We start from the raw sequence: 23,180 nt of genomic DNA on the forward strand, positions 1-23,180 counted from the left end.
TTTCTCATACATTGGTTGGCCTTAGTGCGTTTTCCTGGATATTTTCTTAGTACTAAGTCTAGCGGGGTACTTTCCCGACCTTGACCTTGAGAGTTACCCATGTAACCCTGACAAACGCTATGTGAGGTGTTTCTATGGTGTTCTGGTAGTCCCTCAGGGGCTGTCCTGATCCAGACCAATAACTTGCTGGCTGTAACACCTGTTTTGTATTTTAAACCCTTAAAAGGATTAAATTTCCAACTGCTATGCCCGTCTTCTTTTTCTTTAACTAAATATGAAAATTTACCTGTTTCCCACCGAACCTTCCTTGGGACCACAGTCAGAGTCAACCTAGGAAACAGTTCTTCACCTGGATCGGTTGGTAGTGTTACTAAATGATTTAATGGTATGCTAAGTTCTTTATTAGGGTCAGCACAAAGCAGCTCCAGCCACGGGGTTAAACCCTGATGCCACAGACGTCTTATCAGCAGCTCCCAATTAATTAGAGGGAATTGTTCTTTCTTTTGCTTCAGATTGATTACCTTAGTAATCTGCCATAATTTCTGATTGATCTCTTGTTCGTCCTGCCAATGTTCTGCTCCTACCCTGTCAAAATAGGTCCTTTCCAGCCAAAAATGTGTCCTGATTCCCTGGGTTTCGATGTCTCCGTCAGTCAAGTAATGTTCTGGGAGTATTATTTCATCATCACTTAAGTCTCCCATCAAAGACTGTCCCAAGCATTGATCAGTCTGTCAGCTTTTTCACTATAATCTAAGCTTTATCTCTTTTTGATTTATAACCAACTTTATTTATTTAATCCTCTTACAACCCTAACACCTCCTAATGTCTTTGCTCCCGACTTTCTATTTCCCTTCTAATTTTTTTTTTTTAACTTTCTGCTTCTCGTCTTTTTCTGCTATGTTTGTTTATTAGTTTTCTCTCTTTGAAATAATATCTACCTTCTCTGTATTTACATAGCACTCTTCTCCTGTCTTTTTCTTCACTGTCTCTGTTTCACACTTTCCTCTCTGCCTGTCATGCACCTCCCAAGTCCTCCTGTTGGGTCTAAATACCTCCCCCTCGTACTCTTTCACATTAATCTTGTATGTCAGCCAGCTTGCAAGCCCTCACAGCTTTTTGCTTGCACCTCCCCGCTTACTCTCCACTCTCCCACACACAATTTTCAACAGCTTTATACACAAAAATTATTAAAAACAACTTTCTATATATCTCTATCTAGACTTCTGCCACTTTTCACTCCGCGGCTTTAAACAACCTTTTTATTCACTTAACACCAATGTGTTCTGTTTAAGCATGTATCTCTTCTTCACGTTAGACAGCTTCTCCGGCGCTGTCAGCAACTTCATATATTACTTTTTTACAAGCCCTCTTTGAGCGTACAATATTTCATTTACTTCTACGCCTTACCGCGCCTCACGTGCGTATCCTGTGCTTAATATATTATTTTTCACCAGCTCCTTTCTGAGCATACAATATTTCATTTACTTCTACGCCTTACCGCCCCTCGCGTGCGTATCCTGTGCTTACTATATTATTTTCACAAGCTCCTTTCTGAGCATACAATATTTCATTTATTTCTACGCCTTACCGCGCCTCGCGTGCGTATCCTGTGCTTTTCTGCACTTTCTTCTACCTTTTTTCTTCACTTACTGAGCTCCTCATGAGCTTAATGTGCCTTTGCACTGAAAATATTCTCTTTTTCTTTTCTTATAAAAAACTCATATTACTGTGTACTTAATTACTTATTCTTCTCCCACGCCCCACAAGCGTGTATTTGGTGCCTTACTGCACTATTTTCTGCTTCATTAATTCTCATGTATTCTGCACTAACTCTCTATTTATTTTATTTTTTTTTATAGTTTTTCTCTTTTCTTAAAAAATGACGTCCTTTATTGAGCTCTTTTACTTACTGTCAGCTGTGCCACTTTGCACTTTCCTCTTTAAATCTCTTTATCATGTACGGTATTTCTACTGCGCCCCCTCAGGCGCTTATCTTGTGCTTTCTCTGCACGTATTCTCTTGTTAAACTCTTTTTTCTCACTTATTTCACTTCAGTCTCTGTTAAACTCTTTAAATAACCTTGTATTACCTTGTATCTATTTGTCAGTATACTCCCCTAAATTAACCCCTACAGCGCATGCTATCAGCCGGCACGTTAGTAATGAATTTCAACACCAATTATTCCCCAAGCATCCAGGTTAGTTCTCCACGCACTCTTTCCGCACCAGAGTTCATGAACATTCCTGACCTTTCACTCACATAGACATTCTTTTTCCCGGGAACACACACACCTTCTGAGCATTTTATCTACAAGGCCTGATAATTTTCAATCTTATCTTTTTTTAGTCTCTTATCAATTTTCTTAGTCCAGGTTCTTTTGGGTAAGAGGCAATTAAAAATATCACCTGTCAACTTGGGCGGAAATCCCGACTCACTCCTCCAGATCGTGCAGAAGTTATAAAAGGTTTCTGCTTACCTTTTAGTCGTGATCACTGTTATTTACGGTCTGGAGGGATGAGCTGGACTGCCCCAGGCTGCCGGAATGCCCCTGGACCCTCCTGAAGCTGGCTCGCCAAGTTCTGTCGCGGCTCGTCTTTAGTCTTCTCAGGATGTCGTCTTTTAGATAACACAAACTAATTGCAAGTGATATGCTAGAAAATGACACAACACTTTAGAATAATTCAGCCTTAAGCAAGATAAAATGCACAGAGTTTTTAAGTTTATTTAAGCCTTCAACACAAAGCTTAGACAAACTGAGTCCTCTAGAGAGACTGAATATGACAACCGCGCTCGTCTATTTATTGGAGACCCGCGGGCATCGCTCCTCCTTCAACTTTTTTATTTATTTCATTCCTAAGACATGGTTTTCTATTGGAAGCGTCCTCTAGTGAACCCTAAGCAGGTGTTAGGCCATTATTTCAATGTGACAAACGCTCCCATTAAAACGTGAAGGATTTACAACTGATTTTTTTAAAAGACCTTCAGCCACAGGTGCAGCTGGCCTGAGGCCCCCTCCGCACGTGGCCTCAGCCACACGTGCAGCTGGCCTGAGGCCCCTGCACGTGGCCTGCGGGAAAGCACCTAAAAGGCCTTGGAAAGCCCCTGACAGACTGAATGACTAATAGAGCCCTTTTTTTGGGTTGAACACCTGCTAGTTCAACCAGAGGACATACAGTTCGGATCAGGACACTTGATAGTTCATCATAGTTCAAATAAGGACCTAAAAATTCTTCTACATAAGGTCTAACAATACCAACCCCCAGAGCAACAGTGGTAATGAAAAACTCCCTCTGAGGAAGAAATCTCAAGCAGACCAGACTCAAAGGGGTGACCCTCTGCTTGGGCCATGCTACAGACTAGAGGATGACATTTTTCGGGAATTCCCGTGGGTCACGTGATTCCTGCGGGATGGGAGTCAAAATTTTATCAATCCCGTGATTGGGATGGGATGGGAATAAAAATGAACGGGAGCGGGCAGGAGCTGGAATGCCAAAAATAGATGATGATTTTCATCTATTTAAAATAAACCAAAACGTGTTCACACCGGGCGCGATCAGATGCTACAAATTCGCAGGGGTCGCATGGCGACGGACGCGCCTCCTTCGCCCGGTGTGTCGCTATGCTTTTGCTGCGAAAAGTTGCCCCGGTGCGTCATCAAATAGGAGGAGCTTACATTCCGCTCGCCGGCTCCGGTTGTCAGTCAAGTTAACATAACGGACCTTGATCACACGGAGCAAGTTGTTGTGGAAAGCTCCCAATACAGAGAGTATCATTATTTGCTGCAGGAGCTGAGTCTGGATGACGGCTGCTTTCAGTGGTCCTTCCGCCTCCGCAGGACCCAACTTGAGGACCAACTATCCCGTTCACACACGCACATGTAAACAATAAAAAAAAAGAAACTCCGCTGCTTGCTGCAGCTCGCTCTTCCACCAAAAAACTCTGTCATAATTGTGTTTAGAAACCAGTCACCATTTGTTTTATTATACATCTGTGTAGTTCATTAATAAAATATTCTCCACAGACAATTCGCTTGCGTGCACACGTAAAAAAAGAAAGAAAGAAAGAAACTTCGCTGCTTGCTGTGGTGCTGCTGCTCGCTCCAAAAACTCTGTCATAATTGTGAAATAAAGGACAAAAGAGACATAAGTCCTGCTCACAGGCTGCTACCAGATACAGGACATGTTCACATCTTCAGTCAAACTCCAGACATCTCCACGTCACTACATATTCAGTCCCTGATTGATCATCACGGCGCGTGACATACGGGAGTGGGATGGGAGTGGGACTGATTTTGAGTGGGAGCGGGATGAGATTGGGAGTCATCTTTACAGGAGTGGGACGGGATGGGGTTTATTTTTTTACTCCAGTCCAGGATTGGGACAGGATGGGATTTTTTTTTCTGGGAGCGGGATGGGACGGGAGTGAAAATCCACTCCCATGTCATGTTCTACTACAGACACAAATTACAAAACAATTCACAAAACAAACATACAGGAAGTGTTGCCTGTGCACAGGACTGTTTCCGTAACAGATACCACACACATCTCTGGATGGAGCCACACCTCAAACAGAGAGAAAAGAAAAAAGCAGAATCAAGCATCAGAAAGATAACAAATACAGTGTAATTTGTCAGCATTAAGCAACAAGAACAGAAGAAATACTAAGGTGATCATCAGCCACTAGCCCTAAGCTTCACAAAAAGACCCAGAATTTAGATAAAGTTGAGTCTGCGGCATGCTCCGTTTCCTAATGAAATGAATTAAAAGAGTAAAAAGCATAGAAACATACTATGCCAGTATGCTAGCCATACAAAAGGGAAAATAAGTGCGTCTTAAGTCTGGACTTGAAAGTCTCTACAGAATGTGACTGTTTTATTGATGCAGGGAGATCATTCCACAGAACAGGGGCATGATAAGAGAAAGCTTTGTGACCCACAGACTTTTTATTCACCCAAGGGACACAAAGCAGTCCTGCACCTTGAGAACGCAAAGCCCGGGCCGGTACGTAAGGTTTAATCATGTCAGCTAAGTAGGGAGGTGCCAGTCTGTGAACAATTTTATAGGCTAGTAGCAGAACCTTAAAATCTGATTTCACTGGGGCAGGAATCCAGTGAAGGGATGCCAAAATGGGTGTAATGGGGTCAAACTTTCTGCTTTGTGTCAAAAGTCTGGCAGCAGCATTTTGAACCAATTGGAGACCCCTAATGCTGGACTGCAGTAAACCACAAAATAGAACATACTAATGCCCCACATTTGCCTCGATGTGAGGGTGCTGCCATACAAGGTACTCACTACACACCGGGAGCAACTAGGGGATTAAGGACCTTGCCCACGGGCCCTTAGTGTTTTTCGGATTTGAACCAAGGATCCTCTGGTCTCAAGCTTAATGCTTAACCACTAGACCATCACCTCCCCATCAACTCCCCTCACAAAGCATGCCATAAGTTTTGTCCTGAGTAACGGCCAATTGTACCCAAGGATTGTCCAGAGAGACAGTACCAAAGACATCTAGTCATCCTTAGGTCACTGTTGAGGATCTAAATTCCCTAGCCATAAAGAAAGAATTCTAAAATATTGCGTAAGATTCATACTCAAAGTGCATGTACCACCAAAAGGCAAAAATGGCATATGAAAAAAACCCCCAGACCTATAAAACCATTTGTCTGTACATAACACCTTCAAGAAAAATTGTCTTTATAAATCACACACTGTGCACTGCATAATTTTCTGCATGATGCTGCCACTCACATTTTAACCCTCTGCAAAATGTTCGTACACATGGGTCAGTTTGCAAACATATATGAACATTTTGCCGTCTAGTTTGTTTTTATAAATCACAAAGTATGTGTTAATATTGTCATGCACATCAATTTAGGGCATGTTTTGTGTGTGTGCGCAGTGGGTATAAATGAGGCCCCATGACTGTAAAGACATTTCTAAAACTCTGTGTAGAATGATGACTAAGACTGTATGTACACACAAAGGTAGAAATCTGTATTGACATTCTTTTTGCCAGAATTATAAAGCACTGCATACACAGGGTTTTATTTTATAAATGTAAATCAAAGCATGTGCACAAGCCTAAATTCGACTAAAGCTAATTCAGTATATTTATATAGCACCAAATCACAACGTAGTTGATCCAAAGCACAACAAACGATTAAGGCTTATATCTTACTCATACCCAGAAAGTACATTGCAACAGTGGTATGGAAAACCTCCCCCAGGCACTTATCGATTAGGAAGAAAACCTCATGTAGACCAGACTCAGTGAGGTGACCATCTGCTTTGGCCATACCAAGGAAATAAAACAAACAATGAAATAACACAACAACAAATTGTCAAACATGCAGTGAGCGGAATGTTGCAGTTAAGAAACCATATACTTGTCCAGTGGTCACAATGGCTGATGTCTAAAAAGCAACCAAGAGATGAAGAGCAGAGTCCCGACATCTAACTGGCAAGTCAGATGCAAGATCAGTCATTTAATAGGACATTCCCCAGTTTTCAACCCAAACCTGACAAACATCCACATCACCCAACATGATGGCCCTTTTGTCCTGCAAGCATGCGCTGGATTTTAAAGAGCTCCCACTTACACATCATGTGTCTCAGTCCTCAGCCACTTCCATCTTTAGCCATGAATGGACAATGGACCTGGTACAAAATGCAGTGCAAGTGTCTTTTCTAGTTTATGTTATTTAAGTTGCAAGTGTATGTGCCATCATCTGAGAACCTATGGTTTGTTAAATGAGGTGTGGCCAGGTACAGTGTTGGTGCTATCATAAAGCAGCAGAAAGCATTTTTCTGCTTTTTGTAACATGCAATATTCAGCTACACCTTACATGGTAAATGGTCTGCATTCATATAGTGCTTTTCCATCTACATCAGAAGCTCAAAGCTCTTTACAATGATGCCTCACATTCACACACCGAAGTCAAGGTGCTGCCATGCAAGACACTCGCTTTAGGGATACACACAATGCAGATACACTATTTGCACACATAGGGTTGTGCACTCATCCTGAACAACATTTATCAAACAAACATGAAACTGAGCTATAAACAAAAATTATAGATGAAATCCAAACTAATGGAAAATGTAAAACTTTAATAACTGGTTTGTGTCACATTATTTTTGTGGTTTTTCTCCTCCCTGGCTTTACAGATGTGGAGCACCAAGATGTGGCTGGCCACAGGAGGGTCCAGGAGCAACAGGGGTCTTTTCCTTCTAACAACACTCAATAAACGTTTGGAACTGAGGACACTAATTGTTGAAGCTTTGTAGGTGGAATTCTTTCCCATTCTTGCTTGATGTACGACTTCAGTTGTTCAACAGTCCGGTGTCTTCGTTGTCGTATTTTGCGCTTCATAATGCGCCACACATTTTCAATGGGCGACAGGTCTGGACTGCAGACAGGCAGTACCCGCACTAGTACCCGCGCTCTTTTACTACGAAGCCATGCTGTAACACATGCAGAATGTGGTTTGACATTGTCTTGCTGAAATAAGTAGGGACGTCCCTGAAAAAGACATTGCTTGGATGGCAGCATGTGTTGCTCCAAAATCTGGATGTACCTTTCAGCATTGATGGTGCCATCACAGATGTGTAAGTTGCCCATGCCATGGGCACTAACACACCCCTATACCATCACAGATGCTGGCTTTTGAACTTTGCGCTGGTAACAGTCTGGATGGTCTTTTTCCTCTTTTGTCCGGAGGACACGATGTCCATTATTTCCAAAAACAATTTGAAATGTGGATTCATCAGACCACAGCACACTTTTCCGTTTTGCGTCTGTCCATTTCAAATGAGCTTGGGCCCAGAGAAGGCGGTGGCATTTCTGGATGTTGTTGATGTATGGCGTTCGCTTTGCATGGTAGAGTTTTAACTTGCACTTGTAGATGTAGCGACGAACTGTGTTAACTGACAATGGTTTTCTGAACTGTTCCTGAGCCCCGCGGTAAGATCCTTTACACAATGATGTTGTTTTTTAATGCAGTGCCGCCTGAGGGATCGAAGGTCATGGGCATTCAATGTTGATTTTCGGCCTTGCCGCTTATGTGTAGAAAGTTCTCCAGATTCTCTGAATGTTCTGATTATATTATGGACTGTAGATGATGGAATCCCTAAATACCTTGCAATTGAACATTGAGACACGTTCTTAAACTGTTGGACTATTTTTTCACGCAGTTGTTCACAAAGTGTTGATCTTCGCCCCATCTTTGCTTGTGAATGGCTGAGCCTTTTGGGGATGCTCCTTTTATACCCAATCATGACACTCACCTGTTTCCAATTAACCTGCTCATCTGTGGAATGTTCAGACAGGTGTTCTTTGAGCATTCTTCAACTTCCCCAGTCTTTTGTTCCAACTTTTTTGAAACGTGTTGCAGGCATCCACTTCAAAATGAGTAAATATTTGCACAAAAACAAACAAAAAAATCTATCAGTTTGAACATTAAATATCTTGTCTTTGTGGTGCATTCAATTGAATATACGAGGGCTGTCAGTAAAGTATAGGTCCTTTTTATTTTTTTCAAAAACTATATGGATTTCATTCATATGTTTTTACGTCAGACATGCTTGAACCCTCGTGCGCATGCGTGAGTTTTTCCACGCCTGTCGGTGACGTCATTCGCCTGTGAGCACTCCTTGTGGGAGGAGTCGTCCAGCCCCTTGTCGGAATTCCTTTGTCTGAGAAGTTGCTGAGAGACTGGTGCTTTGTTTGATCAAAATTTTTTCTAAACCTGTGAGACACATCGAAGTGGACACGGTTCGAAAAATTAAGCTGGTTTTCAGTGAAAATTTTAACGGCTGATGAGAGATTTTGAGGTGATTCTGTCGCTTTAAGGACTTCCCACGGTGCGAGACGTCGCTCAGCGCTCTCAGCCGCCGTCGTCAGCCTGTTCAAGCTGAAAACCTCCACATTTCAGGCTCTATTGATCCAGGACGTCGTGAGAGAACAGAGAAGTTTCAGAAGAAGTCGGTTTCAGCATTTTATCCGGATATTCCACTGTTAAAGGAGATTTTTTTAATGAAAGACGTGCGGACGGATCCGCGCGTCGGGACGCAGCCGACGTGGTGCGGCGGCACAGGAAAAACACCTCCGTGTTGATAACCATTTGTAAAATCCAGGCGGCGTTTGATGGCTTTCAGTGGAGTGAGTATATGAGAAATTGTTTAACAGCAGGACATGTTCCAACTTGTCCTTAAGGCTTCCAACAGAGGTGTTTTTCCTGTGGCGGAGCGTCGCGGCGGCTGCGTCCCGACGCGCGGACCCGTCCGCATGTCTTTCATTAAAAAAATCTCCTTTAACAGTGGAATATCCGGATAAAATGCTGAAACCGACTTCTTCTGAAACGTCTCCGTTCTCTCACGACGTCCTGGATCAATAGAGCCTGAAATGTGGAGGTTTTCAGCTTGAACAGGCTGACGACGGCGGCTGAGAGCGCTGAGCGACGTCTCGCACCGTGGGAAGTCCTTAAAGCGACAGAATCACCTCAAAATCTCTCATCAGCCGTTAAAATTTTCACTGAAAACCAGCTTAATTTTTCGAACCGTGTCCACTTCGATGTGTCTCACAGGTTTAGAAAAAATTTTGATCAAACAAAGCGCCAGTCTCTCAGCAACTTCTCAAAGAAAAAAAGACAAAGGAATTCTGACGAGGGGCTGGACGACTCCTCCCACAAGGAGTGCTCACAGGCGAATGACGTCACCGACAGGCGTGGAAAAACTCACGCATGCGCACGAGGGTTCAAGCATGTCTGACGTAAAAACATATGAATGAAATCCATATAGTTTTAAAAAAAATAATAAAAAGGACCTATACTTTATTGACAGACCTGGTAGGTTGAAGAGGATTTGCAAATCAATGCATAATGTTTTTATTTACATTTCACACAATGTCCCAACTACATTGAAATTGGGGTTGTACGAGTATTTTCAATTGCACTGTAAATCATCTAGATCTAGGGCCCTTTGTATCTGGCATTCTAAAGCTGGGCTGTTTCCTTACACAGCTCACAGAGAAAAACACAGCAATAATAATAATAATAATAATAATAATATAAACCACAGTATAGAAGGAGGCATTTATCGGAGGAGAGGTGGAGAAAAGAAAATATGGTTCATTCAGTGGTCTCGGTTCTGGAATCACAAACAAATGGCTGCCACTATTTATTGCTCCCACAATGAATGAAATTAAAAAATAACTCAATAAGATAAATTAATAAGAGGGTTGATAAAATTTAGTTCATACTTAATTTGCAAATGCAGTTTGTGACTGGTAAGTTGAACATATTAATATAGGAGTGTGTGCAAAGATCGAAATAACATTGGCTACTTTAAGTTAAATTCTGTCTGGCCATATTTTTCATTTCCACTTCACCATATCTGACTTGACTTGCTGTGAAAAACGTATACGCATGGTGTGAAGAATGTGTAGTACGAGCATTCTAGCTGCAAGTTGTTCCTTGATGTCCACCAGTGCATGTGTACACATGGTTTTTGTTCATGCATATTATTTATAAATGAGGACTGTGGTGTTTCATTGCCATGCACAGGTATCTGAATCACCATACACCACTGCCCAGAAACCTCAAGATCCCATTAACTCTTCCCACACATCTCTGGAGTTCATATGCTGAGCATACTCTGAGCTCCTACAGAGACAAATATGTCAATACCGAGGTAAGGCCACCACCTTCCTCACATACACAGAGCTAATAATGGCTGAGCCCAAGACATTAATAAAAACTGCATCTTGGTCTTGATCCAGAAATGTCACAAGTTTAGACATTCTGACTCCTCACTCAGCTTTTTGAGAGATCCAAAGACTGATCCGTTGATTCCACAAAGAACACAGCATCAACTTCAAAGTCAAGGTCAGTAAACCTTTCCTTGCTGCCAAATTCAACCAACTTTCTGAACTTCACATCTTTACCCAAAACTCAGAGCAAAATGTAACTGACACAGGAGGAATGGGTGAGGAGTAGAAATTGGGCCAAAGCATTAAAAAGCTGCACACTTCAAAAGACTGAGCTTATATCAGGCCTACATAACCAGGTTAGAGCACTGGCATCTACAGTGGTTTTCTATGGATCCTCAGTGTATTGCTCGGAAGGAAAAGATTACTCATGACACAGTTGTGTGGGGCCCCTTCACACAGTACAAATTAGTACAAACCAGGGTAAATCAAGGTGGAACAGCTTGTATGAGTGAACCACGAAAACATAACGCTGATGCACAAACACATGCACAAAACCGTCACAGAGGGAGCACAGTGCAAGCAGCTGGAGAAAGTGCAACCATATTGCGCAGCTGCTGTGGAAAAAAAAAGAAAAATAAATGCCACCCACGGGATTCGAACCTGCAATTTACAAAAGCTCTGATTATCAGATGGAAACTTTACCACTGTACTACAATCACTGTCTTATAATAGGAGCGTGAAATGGCGAAAATCAACAAAGAGATACATGTATTTTTTAAAAAAAGAGAAAAAAAGCACTGTGATAATTGACCAAATGGTGTTTGTTAGGGTGTATTTCTGCTGATACATGACTGAAAGTGGCGTATTTGTCGTGCTGTTGGCTTGTCATATAGTACTGCGGCACACCACTCACAGGACACGCGTGTCCTGTCAGACAGACGTGACATTCAGATCGCGTGCTGCATGTCCACAAGAACTGACGGTCCGTTTTGTCTGGGACAGCCTGTCAGTGTGTGCTCTGTGTGCGCTCTCCAGCCTGTCGCAAAAGTGATATATGTGTTTATGTGTTTCCACGTGAGGACAGCAAGCACACACACGTGTGTGTCCATCAAAACATGGTACGTGTTCTGCAGCTGTGATGTCCAGGACCAGAGATGTCAACAACTGCTGCTGTTGACAGCCAGCCACACCCCTGACTGGTTAGCTCACAGACCAAGGTGTCACTCTGTGATCAGATGAGAGGCACCTCGCACACACGCACACATGTCCTGTGGGGGAGCCGACACTCTGGCACACCACATGTGTACTTGGCAACTTCACAGTCGTGGGAGCACTTAGACAAATTTCACCGCCAGCTCCAAAGTGATCATCTGCTGACTGTTTTTGTGCTAACAGCGCGAATGGCCACACATTTTCTAAGTGCCAAGTGAGTGGTGTTTGTGATCGAATGGGCTCTCACAGGACACACTCTGTCTTTCAGCTGCTGATGTGCGCAAATAGTTGTAGCAACAGGTGTATGAGGTGTTGGAGGCTGCTCCAATTTTACACATATTGCATAAGAGTCCTGCTTCCTGCGCAATTCTGCCACATTTGTACGATGTGTGAAAGGGCCCTTATACTTGTGAATGCAATACGATTAACAATCAAGAAGATTTGGTAACTCAGCCCGCATAGAGGAACTTTAAAACAGTGGCAACAGAGCATGTGTGGCGCCAGAGGGCGCTAGGGGGAGCTGGAGCCCCCCTGGATTTGTCATAGTGTTCCATTCAATAAATGTCTCTGTTCTCACAGATCCAGTGAAACCGCTTGAAAATGCTGTAGTATACATGCCAGAAGACGACGTGGAGCTAATCAGTTTAGCAACAAAAGCTAACACTTTAGAAGCCGGCTCACGGATTAAATAAAGTCTTTTAATCTGACCTGTTGCCAGAATTCATCATCACGGATGAAAACTGTTCTCCACATGACACCCTTGTTTTGGAAGATGACGTCTGGAAATGCATTAATTCGTTATGATGGAAATTATTTCTTAAGGGGCGGGGGGGGGGTTAAGAGTTTTTAAAGAAGCCTCTCAACGTCTTTCTCTCTGCTCTGGGTGAGTTTCTCAGACTGAGCTGGAGGACGCCAGCACTTTGTTCCACCACCAACAACAAGAAGAAAAAAAAAAAGGTAAATTAGACTGTTAAATTACACTGTTAACAAGATGTTACAGAGGCAAGGCGATGACATCATCCTTTCAGTTTTCCACAGTGAGACACTTCTGGCATTTTCAGATTTATGTGATTAGATAAATATTTCACTCATAAAAGAAAATAAACATTCATCAGCATAAGTGATTGTTTTACACAAAATAAGTGTACATGTGTAGGTCTGTGGATATTTGTATTGAACAGTAGCCTAGGTTTGTGTGTGATTTTGGTCATTCTGTATGTCATTAGTGACTATCGCAGATCAGAATGTTGCTATGTGTACACATGCCCATGAATGTGGCAGAAGGTGTAGCAGAGAGCTGTTGTGAACATGTGACCCCATAGTACCCTCATAGAAATGCCAAGCTCCCCCATAGCACCTGCAGAAAAAAATCTCTGGAGCCACCACTGCAACAGAGTAGAGCTACTTTTCTCTAACATTGGCTGGCTTTGAAAATATCCTTCAAATAATAACAGTGACAGTCAAGATTCCATATCTCATAACAGTAATTTTAGTGTTAACACTTGATTCGTTCTCCTATCTGAGTTGTTGGGAAAGTGTAGTGACACGGACCCACAACAGGGGGCGTAAATGAATGGACAATGGAAGAAGTCAAATTATAACACTTTACTGGTGTGAATGTCACAACCAAACACAGCAGAATCAGAATGTGCAACAGTCAATTAATAAAGGTGTCGTGTGGGCAGGCTCGACGATAGGAGACGCCCGTCAGGAAACGAACCGGAACCACACGATTTCCACCACCACCTGAACCCGAGGAATACTGGAGCCGCCAAGTCCCAGAGTCCCCAGGTGGCCACCTCTCCGGCGTGTCGGATCTGGTACTGCTGGCAGAAAGCAAAAGACAGTCAAAGGGTGGGTGTGTGAACACCCAGTAACAATGGTGGGAATGCCACCTCCACCTCTCACTCAACACGTTGCAGTGGTCTCAGAGGAAAAGGAGCGCCGTCATGCACAGCCTCCACCAAAACAACCGGTTCTCCTGCAAACACTCACAATCACAGATTTATAAATCTCAAAAAAAGGCTGAGAGTAGTACCTCCAAATGAAGATGATATCTCGGCAGTTTGGTGGAGGTGTCTTCCTGCTTTTATACCAGATGTATGGATTAGTGACAGCTGTCACAGATGATGGGTGACAGCTGTCACCACGGCTTGTTCCTGAGGCGGCAGCGCCCTCTCGTGCCTGAAGCCCGCACTTCAGGCAGGGCGCCTTCTGGTGGTGGGCCAGCAGTACCTCCTCTTCTGGCGGCCCACACAACATGAGTAATACAATGATAGGTCTGAGGAAAAAAAGTCATTCATGATAACCTGTAGTTTGAACTCTGCGAAAATGATGTGGGAAATTCCTTTCAGCCCTCTTTTTTATTTCAAACACATATATACACCTCTACGCTGCATTTATACGAGGTCTGTTAGAAAAGTATCCGACCTTTTTATTTTTTTCAAAAACCATATGGATTTGAATCATGTGTGATTGCGTCAGACAAGCTTGAACCTTCGTGCGCATGCGTGAGTTTTTTCACGCCTGTCGGTTGCGTCATTCGCCTGTGAGCAGGCTTTGTGTGAGCAGTGGTCCACCCCTCTTGTCGTTTTTTATTGCGAATAAATGTATGAACGATTTGGAGCTTTGCTGCATCAATTTTTTTCCAGAAACTGTGAGAGACCTGCAGGTGGACACCGTTCGGAAAATTAATATGGCTTTCAGGGATGATTTTATGGGGATTATACAGATTAAGGAGTGTTACTGCCGCTTTAAGGACGGCCCACAACTGCTGAGAGCGTGGTGCGCTCCCAGTGCCAATCGACATGCTCAGACCCCGCTGAAACAACCAGATCATTTCCAACGTGAAGGCTTTGTTGATCCGGGACCTTGTCTGACTTTCACAAAAAGGCAGAAGTCGTGGACATCAGCACTTTTTGGCACATTCCACTGTTACAGGAGTTTTTTTTCATGGAAAGAAAAGCGGAGGGACGCGCCACGGAGCCTTTCATTACGCGGGACAAAACCACCTCCGTGTTGGTCTCACAGGACGGCTTTCAGGTGGATTTCAGATGGACTCCGGTTGCTTTTCAGTCGTGTGATTATCCGATTGTCATTGTGCATGAGCTGGACATGCCCCAACATGTCCTGGAAGGCTTCATCACGACGTTACTTTGCGTCGCGGTGGAGCCGCATGGCGCAAAGCAACGCCGGGGTCTGAGCATGTCCCAAAAAAGTGCCACAGAAATAAACCCATACAAAATCTACACACTTTTGGATACTGATATCTGTCTTATGTCAGCTTGAAGCATATCCAGGGGTACAGCTGGTACGCAGGGGTATGCCTCAGAGGAGCAACTTTCACCCCTGGACACAATGTGAGCCCTTTCACTTTTCAAGCGACATTCTCAGAAATAAATGTGAATTTGATAAATACATGAAAATTATCAACAGAATGTGCTGCCCGTGATGTGTTGAAGAAGTAGATTTTAGTGCGCTTGATGTTATTGTTTGTGTGTTCAAATAAAAAGCATCATCAGGACCTTAGAAGCAATCAAAAAGCCTGCACTATTGTTATTCTGTTCCACCAGCGGGTGGCAGTGCATTTTTCCTTTCTCTGTTATTTCCAGAAAAAAAGAACAGATTCTTGAATTGTTTAATGATGTTGAAGTTGTTCTGTTGTTGTTCTGAAGTTATTTCCCAAAAAATGATGTTTGCACTTTACCTGAAAATGAATGTTTTGCCATAAATTTTGTTACAAGTCTAACATCACACATCATACACTCAAGGATGTGCATAGAATGTAACAGTCTCAAAGTCAGAAAACTTCACCTCAGTTTGTTGGAGTTTTGGCATTCACAAGATGTGCTCAATATGTGCACCGCTCCTCTGGTTTAGCCAGATCTCCCTTTGTTAACATTGTGAACAGTTCTATCAGTTTGAAACTTCTTTACAATCTTCCATATTGTCTTTCTGTCTGGAGCTTGTCTAATGACAAAATGGCATAGATATTGAACATTCCACCTTCCACCTTAGGAATTGTTTTTGTAATTTGTGTCAGTATTTGTGTCGGTTGCATGGACCAAGCAGAGGGTCACCCCTTTGAGTCTGGTCTGCTTGAGGTTTCTTCCTCAGAGGGAGTTTTTCCTTACCGCTGTCGCCTGTGTGCTTGCTGTAGGCATTGGTAAGGTTAGACATTGCTTGTGTGAAGCGCCTTGGGCAAATTTGTTGTGATTTGGCACTATATAAAATGAAATAAATTGAAAATTGATGTTGTCATCGGGTTTACACAATCGATTTGATTTTAAAGTAAAATTCCACCAGTTTTCCTTTTTGATTGATTGTAAGTGGCATCCTCATTGGATCAGTCATCACAAGAAAGTCTTCACAAATATCTTGATGTCTCCAAAACAAAAAACAGCATTCAGATGAGCCCTTTCAGAATTAGAGTCAAATAATTTTGTGGCACTTTTTTGGGACACCCTGTATGGCACCAACACCACATGTATCACCTTCCCATTGATCACATGACCTTTGATGTTGGGTGACCTGAAAAGGTTGAATTCATTTCGAACGATTATTTTGAGGAATTAGCTACAGATCCACCTATGTTTACAACACTCAAAGTCATTTGTTAACTTTGTCTTGGTCACATGGCCTTTTACCTTTCAGTGATGTTGAAAGGTCAAATCAACAACAGAAATGTTTACCTCAGATTAGAGCCAACATGGATAAAACATGGTATAAGAGCTGTGGGTTATACAAGGATGAAGTTGTTCATATTTGTACAGACTTATTCAAATGTCAAGGACACACAAAATCATGTATTATGGTAATAATGAATCACAACGAAATAATCTGCATGAATTGGTGTCAAACGTGCACAATGCAAAGCCAAGATGTAAAGCCAGCTTTAAACCTTTAATAACGTGTAACCACCATTTCAACAAGCAATATGTCTTTATCAGAGAAAGCGAAAGGCAGCAACAGGTGATTAGTTTAGAATGAATACGCCCCACGCACCTATCTTTGGGTAGTTTTGCCCATTCCTCTTTGTAGGACCTCTCAAGCTCCATCAGGTTGGGTGGGGAGGTCAGTGCACAGCCATTTTTTTGATATCTCCAGAGATGTTCAGTTGGATTCAGGTCTGGGCTCTGACTGGGCCATTCAAGGACATTCACAGAGTTGTCCTGAAGCCACTCCTTTGATATCTTTGCTGTGTGCTTAGGGTCATTGTCCTGCTGAAAGAGGAAATGTTGCCCCAGTCTGAGGTCAAGAGCGCTCTGGAGCAGGTTGTCATCCAAGATGTCTCTGTACATTGCTGCATTCATCTTTTGCTCAATCCTGACCAGTTCCTGCCAAAGAAAAACATCGCCACAGCATGATGCTGCCACCACCACGCTTCACCGTAGGGATGGTGCCTGCTTTCCTCCAAACATGACACCTGGCATTCACACCAAGAGTTCAAGATTTGTCTCATCAGACCAGAGAATTTTGTTTCTCATGGTCTAAGAGTCCTTCAAGTGCCTTTTGGCAAACTCCAGGCGGGCTGCTGTGTGCCTTTTACTAAGGAGTGGCTTCTGTCTCGTCACTCTACCATACAGCCTTGATTAGTGTGTTGCTGCAGAAATGGTTGTCCTTCTGGAAGGTTCTCCTCTCTCCACAGAGGAATGCTGGAAGTCTGACAGAGTGTGCTCATCGGGACCTTCAAAGCAGCAGAAATGTTTCTATACCCTTCCCCAGATGCCAGTGCCTTGAGACAATCCTGTCTCGTAGGTCTACAGACAATTCCTTTGACTTCATGCTTGGTTTGTGCTCTCACATGCACTGCCAACTATGGGACCTTACATGTAGACAGTTGTGTGTCTTTCCAAATCATGTCCAGTCAACTGAATTTACCACAGGTGGACTCCAGTTAAGCTGTAGAAACAACTCAATGATGATCAGTGGAAACAGGATGCACCTGAACTCAATTTTGAGCTTCATGGCAAGTGCTGTTCATAGCTACAGTGGGGAAAATAAGTATTTGACCCCCTGTCAGTTTTGCAGGTTTTCCCACCTACAAAGTAAATGGTAAATGGACTGCATTTATATAGCGCTTTTCCATCTGTATCAGACGCTCAAAGTGCTTTACAATAATGCCTCACATTCACTCCGATGTCAGGGTGCTGCCATACAAGGCAGGACTCTCCCTACAGATAACACGTCAATAAAACCTAGAATCCCAACCAGCCGATGACAAAAGAACAAAGGTCATAAAAGTGACTAACATTGGGATGGAACCACAGCACCTCCCTTTGGATCAGGTTGGGAAGAACACGGACCCTTCAATATGCAGATATAGTTTGTGGTAACAAAACAGAGAAACTGTAATTTCTGTTCTAAAAATTTAGATTGCAATTTAATCTGTTACACCTTTTTTTCATGTGACCTTATGAGTTCCCTATTTAATGCTTGGCACATGTTAAATGTTATTTGTTGAATTATTAGTGAATTTTGAATTCTCATGGTGAAAAGTGTTTCTCTTAATCACTTCCCTGCTTCAAGGATGGTTTATAAGAAATCCAGTCAGCTTATGTTTTGTTAGCCAAAGAAGAAAGAAGGTATATGTCATTCATTGTATCTGATGTGTATTTTAAATAATGTTGTTTGGGAGATATTCATTCAGCTCGGTGTGGACTTTCAGCCAACTTAGCTGTGCACATGCTTTGAGTGCAGTTCAGCACATGGGCTCTGTGGGCTCATGGCTGTACAGTGAAGAGATGACAGGTACTTTGTCCTCAGTCCATTTGCCATTAATGAATTTTCTCTCTTTGGTTGGCTCCAGAAGTGCATCAAGCCTGTTGTCTGTAGTGGAACATGAAAGTGCCACAGGCTGTGTGAGCTTGTAGCTACAGTAGGAGCTCCAGTCTCTTTGCAAGGCTGTTTTTTATTTTTCTCCATTTCTTCCACTAAGACTGTGAGTTTATTTCAACTGCATCAAAATGAACACAATTGTCACTTCAAAAACAAGTCACCATGACACAAAATCACACTTATGTAATCTGCGGTTCACATGCATGCTGAGCCATGGGTGTGGGGGGGTCGTATTGATAACCAGCTAGTGGTGATCCATTACACCACTAGCTGACAGCAGGGCAATTCTGAATCATATGTAAGGGCCCATTCACACATAGTATGAATGTGGTCGAATTGTGCATGAAGTGCGCATGAAGCAGGAATCGTATGCAATACATGTAAAATCGTAGCTGCCTCCAACGCCTTGTACACTTGTTAGTACAACTATATGCGCACACCAGAGGCTGAAAGACAGAGTGTGCACTTTGAGATCCCATCGAACCCTCTCGCGGCAGGTGTCAGCCAAATTCCAGGTGACACACGTGAACATCAAACACCGTTCGCTTGGCACTTAGACAAATTTCACATACATATCAAAAGTGATCATCTGCTGACTGTTGTGAATGTGCTAATAGTGCGAATGGCCACACATTTTCTAAGTGTCCCCAAGAGTGTGGCTTTGCAAACAGACACAGTGACACATTGGTGTGTACGCTGAACTGACAGGGGGTGTGTCCACTGACAGGAGCAGCTGTGGAGATCTCTGGTTGTAGACGTCCCAGCTGGAGAACATGTACCGTGTTTGGACGGACATGAACTAACAACTGTCCACTGTGACACCCATGTGTTTGCTTGCTGTTCTCACGTGGACATACATAAAAACCCATATTGATGTTGCAATAGGCTGCAGTGAGCGAGCACACAGCGGACACATTGACAGGCTACCCCAGATGAAATGAACAATCAGATCATAACATGCAGCGGGCGATCTGAGTGTCATGTCACCCATGTGAGCTCTGTTCCACATGACGCGGTGTCTGTCCTGCGGTAAGCCTTCCACAAGATACGCGTGTTGGGTAAGACACGCGTGCGAGGCCAGCTGGACACACCGCCAGCAGATGTGAACATGAGAGTGCCCTGTTTCTCATTCATGTCATTTCATTACTGTATGTCTGTGACCATGGGTCACCTGCAGAGGAACAGATGGATCATACTTGTATTGCCCACTTGATAAGAGGGATTCAATAAAATGCAGTGTTTTTATATGGTGTGTGGTTGTATTTTTTTTTTTAAATACATCCATGTCCTTCTTGATATCAAGCATTTTCCCAGACCTTTTACAGGACAGCAATGGCAGCTCAGTGGTAACATTTCTGACTGGCAATCAGAGCTTTTGGAAACTGCAGGTTCGATTACCCATGGGTGGCATGTATTTTTTATTTTTATTTTTTTCACAGCAGCTGCACGATGTAGTTACCCATGCTGCAGCTGCTCGTACTCTGTTCCCGTGTGAACGAAACCGTTGCAGTGGCATCGTTCACGCCTGCCTGGCAGCTCTTTTTTTTTCATGGTTCACTCATACGAACTGTTCTGCCATGGTTCGCCCTGATTTGTACTTATTCGTACTATGTGTGAAAAGGCCCTAAGAGTGAAAAATTGATTTACATCTAATTTGCACAATATGACCCATTTCAACAGTCTGCAAGCAACCTTTTAGAATTATATATTCATTACATATTCAGAGACTGTCCAACAACAATAAACGCGCTGAGTTCTGCACAAGTCATTAGCATGGAGTTGGTAACTCACCTTGTCTCCTTCTGTGGTCTAATTAGTTGAATTTGTGTCTGACTTGATTCTGACCTGGTCCCACATTTTGCTGGTGTTTACACATTTGAATATTTCTGGTACACGTACTGTTAAACCAGCCAAAAATTTAGTAATGAATCTTTTTTTCTCTTTTCACCTTCCTCGAGCCACATTCTTAGTGGTGTGCATGTGAAAATGTTGAAGCTTTTTTTAGTGTGGTTTATCCATGAAATAAAACAGATGCATGATCCATTTAATAAATGCAAAATTAAATAAATAAAAATATACACATTACTGATGGAGGCCCTATTGAGACTCGACAGCACTGCTTTGCGTCATTTAAGCAGAGTGCCTATTTCTGGTCACTCTGGTTTCTATGGGATTCCTGAAATAGATTGCTGTTGCAGAATAAAGATGGAAAAAATGTTTGAAAGTGACAGAAGGAAAATGAGAACCACACACATGCAATAAAGCTGCCAAAGATTATTTATGTGCAATCAAAAGAAACAGATCCACTGGGATGGAACACTTGGTCATTTCCTCTCTTAGAGTGATATATTTTGCAGGTTGTGAAGTCATAAACCTCCAACCAAGCCAAAAACAAACACAAACAACCAGCAACAACAAGCAGCATGTGCCATATTTAGCAGAAGGTGTCAAAATGACATGCAAACCTTTCTTTTGATGTCTTGACCTCAGGTCCATTTATCTGCAAGTACCTTTTACACAACAAAATTACATTTTTCACAGAAAGGAAAGGAAATGAGAAAGAGATTAAAAGTATAAAAATAACTGTACAAGTACACAAAAACATACAGCTTACATCCTTTGACAAACAAACACAATGTGGTCCTTCAGATTTTGTGAAAAAACTGAAAGATTCTGACCTCATAGTTTTGGACTGAATATCTGCATGGCTGTGTTGAATACAGGAAACCAAAGAAGCCAAAATAATTTATAAAAGAAGGCTGAAAATAAATTAATAAAGGAGATGAATGAGGTGACACTAAAGTTTTACAGGGATGAGGACAGTAAAGAGGTGACAATTTGACCAATTTCCATTGAGGCTGCACAGCACTGACTCATTAACTAACCAGTCAGTGTAATACAGAAGCTGCTCTTATGCACTCTGCCACCTTCACACATTCCTCGCTCTCTGCGTTTGTATCTCAGCTTCTCTTTCTGTAATTTCTTTAATTCTGCTTGTTGTGACTTCCTCTTTTCACTTATAAAACACCATCAAATGAATCTAGACAAAGTCTTTCCACAACTTAATGTTTTATATATATATATATATATATATATATATATATATATATATATATATATACGAGGTCTGGCCGTAAAGTATAGGTCCTTTTTATTTTTTTCAAAAACTATATGGATTTCATTCATATGTTTTTACGTCAGACATGCTTGAACCCTCGTGCGCATGCGTGAGTTTTTCCACGCCTGTCGGTGACGTCATTCGCCTGTGAGCACTCCTTGTGGGAGGAGTCGTCCAGCCCCTCGTCGGAATTCCTTTGTCTGAGAAGTTGCTGAGAGACTGGCGCTTTGTTTGATCAAAATTTTTTCTAAACCTGTGAGACACATCGAAGTGGACATGGTTCGAAAAATTAAGCTGGTTTTCAGTGAAAATTTTAACAGCTGATGAGAGATTTTGAGGTGATTCTGTCGCTTTAAGGACTTTTCACGGTGCGAGACGTCGCGCAGCGCTCTCAGGCGGCGTCATCAGCCTGTTTCAAGCTGAAAACCTCCACATTTCAGGCTCTGTTGATCCAGGACGTCGTGAGAGAACAGAGAAGTTTCAGAAGAAGTCGGTTTCAGCATTTTATCCAGATATTCCACTGTTAAAGGAGATTTTTTTAATGAAAGACGTGTGGGCGGATTGCAGCGTCGGCTCGCAGCCGCCGCGACGCTCCGCCACAGGAAAAACACCTCTGTTGGAAGCCTTGAGGACAAGTTGGAACATCTCCAGCTGATAAACAATTTCTCATATACTCACTCCACTGAAAGCCATCAAAAGCCAACTGGATTTTAACAAATGGTTATCAACACAGAGGTGTTTTTCCTGTGCCGCCGCATGTCTTTCATTAAAAAAATCTCCTTTAACAGTGGAATATCCGGATAAAATGCTGAAACCGACTTCTTCTGAAACTTCTCTGTTCTCTCACGACGCCCTGGATCAATAGAGCCTGAAATGTGGAGGTTTTAAGCTTGAAACAGGCTGATGACGCCGCCTGAGAGCGCTGAGCGACGTCTCGCACCGTGGGAAGTCCTTAAAGCGACAGAATCACCTCAAAATCTCTCATCAGCCGTTAAAATTTTCACTGAAAACCAGCTTAATTTTTCGAACCGTGTCCACTTTGATGTGTCTCACAGGTTTAGAAAAAATTTTGATCAAACAACGCGCCAGTCTCTCAGCAACTTCTCAGACAAAGGAATTCTGACGAGGGGCTGGATGACTCCTCCCACAAGGAGTGCTCACAGGCGAATGACGTCACCGACAGGCGTGGAAAAACTCACGCATGCGCACGAGGGTTCAAGCATGTCTGACGTAAAAACATATGAATGAAATCCATATAGTTTTTGAAAAAAATAAAAAGGACCGTTACTTTATTGACAGCCCTCGT

Source organism: Thalassophryne amazonica, chromosome 11 (genome assembly GCF_902500255.1).
Source record: "Thalassophryne amazonica chromosome 11, fThaAma1.1, whole genome shotgun sequence".
Taxonomy (NCBI): domain Eukaryota; kingdom Metazoa; phylum Chordata; class Actinopteri; order Batrachoidiformes; family Batrachoididae; genus Thalassophryne; species Thalassophryne amazonica.